Source organism: Ochlerotatus camptorhynchus, unplaced genomic scaffold (genome assembly GCF_037179485.1).
Source record: "Ochlerotatus camptorhynchus isolate MF236.1 unplaced genomic scaffold, CSIRO-AGI_Acam_v1.1 ptg000064l, whole genome shotgun sequence".
Classification (NCBI taxonomy): domain Eukaryota; kingdom Metazoa; phylum Arthropoda; class Insecta; order Diptera; family Culicidae; genus Ochlerotatus; species Ochlerotatus camptorhynchus.
The window spans coordinates 1012655-1019915 of NW_027040554.1; the positions used below are offsets into that span (position 1 = coordinate 1012655).

Below are 7261 nucleotides of genomic sequence, written 5' to 3' on the forward strand. Positions count from 1 at the left end.
TGAAATCGTAATAAAAGTCAAGAAAAATTTGATACTGTTTGCGATACTAATTTTATTTGTTCTGATGTTTTGATCTCAAATTTTATAACAGGTGTAATTAAACTTAATACAACTTTTTTGTTCCAACCAAAGCTGTAGGTTAGGTATAACAAAAATCGTCCATTAATAAAATAAAAATAACAGCATCTCTGCAAAGGTAAAATCAAGATAGATTTCAAATCAAGCGACACTATTATTCATGAGCTTTTCGGAATTTTTTGCAGCCTTTCTTAAATTAGCAATTTTTTCTGCAATTGCTTTGTTCACAACGCTTTCATGGGACAAAGTTTTGATTTGCCCTAAATTATTCGATCCAACTTCCAGGGCCACCCGTTCTCGTGCTTTAGCTGAAAACAAGAAATTTTCAGATGGGTAAGAATATATAATATAAAAAAAAAACTCACCGTAGATGAGCTCCAACTTTTTTGGTGAAATGCCGGGACGATTAGGGTTGTCATTTGGAACATTTTTCATTCGATTTGATGAACGACCCTTCACTGATCTCTCTCGAAGGTTTTGAGCTCCATACAAATGAAGGGCCAGATTCTGTGCAAATGAGGCAACAGATTTCGAAATTCCGTTAATGTTCTCGATTTGCGCCACGGGCATATTAATATCCGGATCAGGTTGAAATGTCTACGAAGAAAACAAATCGTAGTTGATAACAATCAGAAACCAACATATAATTACAAATCATAAAACCAAAATACTTACAGTGTTCGCATTTTCACCCATTCTCGCCTTTTTAGCCTCAGCCACCGCATGTACCACAAGATCCTTCATTTCGGCCAGCTGTAACTTGAAATTTACATTTTTCTTTCGTGATGCTTTCAACATTTCCGCTTGCTTCTGATGTTTGGCCAAAAGTTTGGCATATTTTTCATCCTTGCTTCCATCGTCTGTATCGGAATCGTCTGTTGAATCATTCATCGGCTGTAGTGGTGACTGTGGTGGTGACGCAGTTCGCGAAGGCGATGGCAGAGATTCAGGTTGAATATTGGGTGACAACGAAGACCTTGCTGGAGATATTGACAACGCTTTGAAAGCTTTCGAAGAAGAAGCAGCTGCAACAGGAGTAGCTGGCGGTCGATAACACGATGATGTCGGTAGGAGTGGTGTCGATAACTGGTATGTTGATGCTGGCGATGCAGAATGAGCAGCTGGTGGAGACTGGTTGGTTGATGCTTGCGATGATGCCGGTGGGAGTGACGTCGATGTGCTTGCCAATGCACCGGGATACAGAGTTTGAGACACTGGAATGCAGACTTCGGGATAACGGAATGTAGACTTCGGTGCTGACAACTGGGCACACGGTGATGCTGGTGGATGAAAAATCAGTGGTTTTACCACTGAAGGAAGAGTTTCCGAAATCTCTTCGTAGTCCTTTTGACTCAATTAAGCGGATCATGTTCGTCATCACCAACTTGTCCAAAATTTTTGGAGCTTTTAGCTTGATTCACTGCCGCTAGGCCACTGCTGCTGTCTTGGGTGCGATTTTTTGTCTTAACTGCATTTAGCTAAATAAATAAAAACATAAGTGTCAAAAATTGTAAATAAACAAGTATTTGCAAATACCTACAGCTGCCTGCAGAAAAGTAAGGTTAGAAGCCCTCGCTCGGGCCCTCTCACTGGCACCGGCAAGATTACGTTGCACTGATGATCTGGTTGATCGAGCTGGTTCTTCTAAAGTTAAAAGTAAATGATAACAAAACGATGCACTTACTATATTCGGAGTTGTCTTACCATTTTTCGTTATTTCTCTGCACTGTGCCTTCTTTTTTGGGGGCATTTTAATTCGGGCTTCAAGCTCACGCACAAAACCGACGAGTTTCTTTTACAAATGGCGGATAGCTGCAAATCTCCAACAGCAACGGCTGCATAGGATACATTTTGAAAAGGTCCGATATTACGTCGTCACTCGAACATATTTTTTTTTTTCATATTTACCCAAGAAGTGTGGACACCATTGGAATTTACGCATTTTTTCACTATTCCTATGCTTTGTTTTAACGGATTTTGGGAATTTCGCAGATTTATATGCGGTTTTGTAGATGCACACGTTTTTTTACTAATGAAGTTTTTTTTACGCGGCACGTTCCCTCGCGTAAAAACCGGCTCCAGTGTATGCCAAATTTATAATTAGAATTTAGATTGAGGATTCACATTCACATATTCACCGTATTAAAATGGAAGAATTATTTGGATTTGATATTAATGGATGTCAATAAGACTTATTCAAAAGTTACTCTATTGAGTTTTTTGACGTTTGATCGGCGCACACTACTGCACCAATGTCATGGATAACAGGTCCGGCAATGAAAATTTGCCATGTCTTTCATTCTTGCGCTGCTCTTATGCAACGATGAGTGTGACGTCAAACTCTTCGTTGCATATTATCAGCAGGAGAAAGAAAGAAGTGACAAATTCACATTGTGGGACCTGTTCTTCGTGACATTGCTACTGCACAATCAAGTCAATCGTTTACTGACATTTTCTGTTGAGATCATAGTAATCTTTAATTTAATAGTATGCGAAATTCGAGGCGAAATGGTTTATACTACAAAAACCAATCCACACCATATGCTCGTCGGTGTCGTAAGGTAAGTAGTAATATATAAATTATCCAATACGCATTCTAATTCAGTTCTTTTTTGAAGAAACCAATCGACCGGCACCAGGAAAAACATCCAAGACGTCGACCAGAAATTTGTATCTTTGGTACTAATGATGCTCTGCCAGTTAATGTAGCAGCACAATCAGCTAACATCTATAAGCAGCAGGTAGCTTAATGGAACATTAAATTAGAACAGAAGAAATATTTAATAAAAAACATACAAACAACATTTTAGATTCCCGTTCGAATCGTACCAGAATTTCATCCCGATGAAAACGGTTCAAGCCTGGATTCAAATGTTGATATACCAAGCGATACAGATTTGGATAGCCTTGCTGAAGTGGAAGCTATGCCAAAATCACAACCTTTTTCATGTGCTTTGGAATCGGACCAGAATGCTGGCCTATTGGAACCAGATGCATATTCGGACCCCAGTGAAACGTCGTCAATATCGGATTTTAATTCTGATACGTTTGAATATTCCGACCATGAAGCGGTTAGTTATTTTTACTCTTTGATGTTTTTAAATTTAAACTTTATTCATGAGTATTGAAAGAGCAAATTAACACCCTTCGAAGATTTGTAATGTTGTGTTATTATTGTCTCATTTATAGGACGAACCTAGGGCCGAACATATCAACCCAGCCGAACTATTGCACCAGAATTTAACGATTACAAAGAGCGAGATTATGTTAATGCTTCTGCACATTTTCATGCGACATAATCTAACCAATGTGGCACTTGAGGATTTGCTGCACATGATCAATGTAATCGTAGGCTACACTTCGCTACCGAGGACTTTTTATTCCTTCTCCAAATATTTTGCGGCTAACGACTTCACTCGTCACTACATATGCAAATCATGTGGACTGTATCTTGGAGAAGCCCATACAGAATCGTGTGAAATTTGCAGTAGTGTTCATAAGGAGTATTTCGTATCATTCGACATCCTATCGGCTCTGAAAAAAGTTTTACAAAGAAACTGGAGCTATATTACTGATTACGTTCAGACAACCTCAGGTCGTTTCATTGATGATATTAGGCAAGGCCGAGTCGTACAAAATTTGATGCAAGGGAACCGGATTTCAATATCTTTCAATACCGATGGTGTAGCAGTTTTTAATTCGAATATTAAGAAATCTCTATGGCCCATTATCATTACGATTAATGATTTACCGCCTTCTCTACGGTTTTTACGTAGAAATACCATAATTTCAGGATTGTGGCTCAGTAGTGGTGACCCTGATTTGGAAATTTTTATGAAACCATTCTTGACCCAGTTGCAGGAGTTAGCTTCCAAAGGATTAGAGAATTTTGAAGGGCTGGTGTATAAAGTATTTACTGTTGCGTGTTGCGTGGACAGTGTTGCACGTTGCAAATTGCAACAAATTAAACAGTTTAATGGCTACGAAGCCTGCGGCTTTTGTGAGCATCCAGGTACTTTAACAGAAACTAAACAGATTCGATATAGTTTCATGCAGACTATTCAATTACGAAACTATCAAGAGACCATAAATGCCATGGACCTCTGCTCTAAATATGGTGCACCTGTTGGCGGTATAAAAGGAATTTCTTGCTTGATCGCAATCCCGCATTTCGATGTAATATTTTATTGTCCTGTAGATTACATGCACGCAGTCCTTCTAGGTGTTTGTAAGCAACTGTGCAACTTGTGGTTAGGTGGATTTGGCCACGAATGGTACATAAAAAAACATATGGATGACATTGATCACATCCTCACCTCGATAAACTCCTTCAATGAAATGTCTCGTAAACCACGCAAGATGTCTGACAGGAAAACATGGAAAGCAAATGAGTGGCAAAATTGGCTGCTACTGTATAGCTCAGTTTGTTTGAAAAAATATTTACCACAAAAATATTACGATCATTACCTACTGTTAACTGTGAGCATGCAAACATTATTATCAAAAACTATAACGGAGGATGATATTAAAAATTGTGAAACTCAGTTGAATTTATTCGTTCAACAATTTGAAACATTGTACGGTGTAGGAGAAATGAAATACAATGTTCACTTGTTACTACACATACCCTTATGTGTACGTAACTATGGTCCTATGTGGACATTTTCTTTGTTTAATTTCGAGGATATAAACGGAGTTTTGAAAAAATATGCTAAAGGCCCAAAGGAACCTATTTTGCAAATAGCAACGCTTTGCACATTAGCACATATTAAAGAAAATACTGATTATATCTCAATTCACCATGATGAAGTAAAAAATTTCTGCCAAAATCTCAATAAATCTGGTAGAAGGGAAGCCAAATGTTTGACTAATAAATTCACTAACCCTCCCAATGTAGAAAATATATACAATCATCAATATTTTGAGGAAAGAGATTATTTCATTAAAAATAGATATTTGTTCAAACGAAGTAAAATAACTCCCAACAAAACTAAAAAAATTACAAAATCAGATGACTCCACGTTTACTATGTATTCTAATGGAAATCATATCTATGGAATTATTATGCATATTTTATTCTCGGAACCGACTTATTATTTATTGTACAAACCATTAGCGATCGACAACGAAAGTGAAGTATTGTTAACGGGAAAAGAACAGAGAGAATTACAACTAGTGCAAACAAACAGCTCATTGAAAAAATGTGTGAGAATTTTTGCTTTCGATAAAATGTACATTCGCCCAGATGAATGTGTGCCGTGGGTAGATTAAGGAAATATTTGTATCAGGTGTAACTCAACTCGTATCCTCGTAGTATGGCGTACAAAGTAGTGTTTTTGTTGAGTTGTGCTGTGAAAATAAATTAATAATTTCGTGTGAAATAGTGGCGTGTGCCGCGAAAGGATTATTCCAACGCGTGCCCGTGGTGTTTTTCTAACAGGATAAGTAGAGGAAAGGTTGCCTAGCAACTAGTTTTTGTTTAATTTTGTATTTTCCCCCCGGCGCGCTATTGATTTGTATAGTGAGCTGTGGCGGTAAAATTTTATTTTGTGTTCTCCTCCCCTGTATATGTCTGCTGCTAACAGTGTTAGCGTTTAATTTGGTAGAATGGATGTGTGTAATGTATGCGAGCAGTCTATTGCTATGAGTGGGCTCCCAGTTACGTGTGTAGGTCCGTGCAATGGAACGTTCCATTTCGCTTGTGCGGCACTCACTAAGACTGCGGCCAGGCTTATAGCAGATAATGCAAATATTCTGTTCAAGTGTGATAGTTGTCTATCAGATCAGAGTTGTGACGAGCAGAATGATCTGATCTCGCGCGTCAAAAGGATAGAGGAAGAGATGAAGAAGGTTTTTCAACTCTCGGACTCGATCACTGGCATGCGAGATCACATTGCTGCTCAGGTGGACATCGCGGTTAAAAGCGGGATGGCAGATATTAGAATAAATGTAAATGGTCTTGAAAATTTGATTTGTGAGAAATTGGATAATATGAAAAGTTCATTTTTTAAAATTGATGCGGAAAACCAATTAGCTGTAAAGAATGATCCGTGCAGTTCATCTAGGACGATTCAGTCGGAATCGGACAAAAATACCAGACGCAAAAAACGTAAATTAGTAATTAGTAATAGTGATCATGATGATGATGTTGTTTTTCAAGAAAATGCGAGTTTTGCGGATGTTGTAAAAAGACATAGTCGTATTAGTCAAAGTAAAACTAATAGTAACAGTAATAGTAAAAGTAACAAACCAGAAAATCGTAAGACTCGTCCAGTCATTGTGATTAAACCGAAAGAGTCCAAACAACCTTGCGAAGATACTCGTAAGTTTTTAAAAACTCAGTTGGATCCAAAAACACACAAAATCAGTAATTTTAGAAATGGTAAAGATGGCTCCATTATTGTTGAGTGTGCAACAGGAGCAAACGTAAGTGATGTGAAAAATGGTATTGAAAGCAATCTGGGTGAAAAATATAGTGCTGTTGTTCCCACTTCGGTGCCAAGATTGAAAATAGTGGGCATGAGCGATCAGTTTTCCTCCGATGTCTTTATTGACTACTTAAAAAGTCAAAATGAAGACATCGCTATTAATGATGTAAAAGTAGTGAACATGTTTGAAAATCCACGCTTCACTTATAACAAGTTTAGTGTTGTAATTGAAGTCGATGTCGATACTTATAAATGTTTGTTATGTGCGAAAAAAGTAAATGTAGGGTTTGATCGGTGCTCGATAGTTCCCGCGATTAATGTGTTGAGATGCTTCAAATGTGGAGAATTTGGGCACAAGAGCATGGATTGCAAAAATTGTGATAGATGCTCTAGGTGCAGCCAACAACACAAAACGTCGGAGTGTACGTCAACTGTATTGAAATGTATTAATTGTTTGAAAATGAATAAAGAACGAAAAATGAACTTGGACGTCAACCATGCCGCATTTAGCTCGGAATGTTTGCTCTATAAAAGACTTTTTGATCAGAAGAAAAGCAGCTTGCGTTTCAATAAATAGCAGCCAAGTTCCAGGAATGTGAATCAATTCGATTTTTTATATTTGAATATTGCGGGGTTGTCAACAAACTACGTAGCATTACGTCAGATTGTTGAGAAAAAACGTCCTCTTTTAGTTTTATTATCTGAAACTCATATTGTAGAAACTGAAGCTTTTGATCAGTATAGTATTCCGGGAT

General features: G+C 37.7%; 1 pseudogene; it reads right to left on the minus strand.

The window, feature by feature from the left end:
* Positions 1 to 219: 219 nt before the first annotated feature.
* Positions 220 to 1828, minus strand: LOC135696998 (uncharacterized; annotated as a pseudogene).
* Positions 1829 to 7261: the final 5433 nt, after the last annotated feature.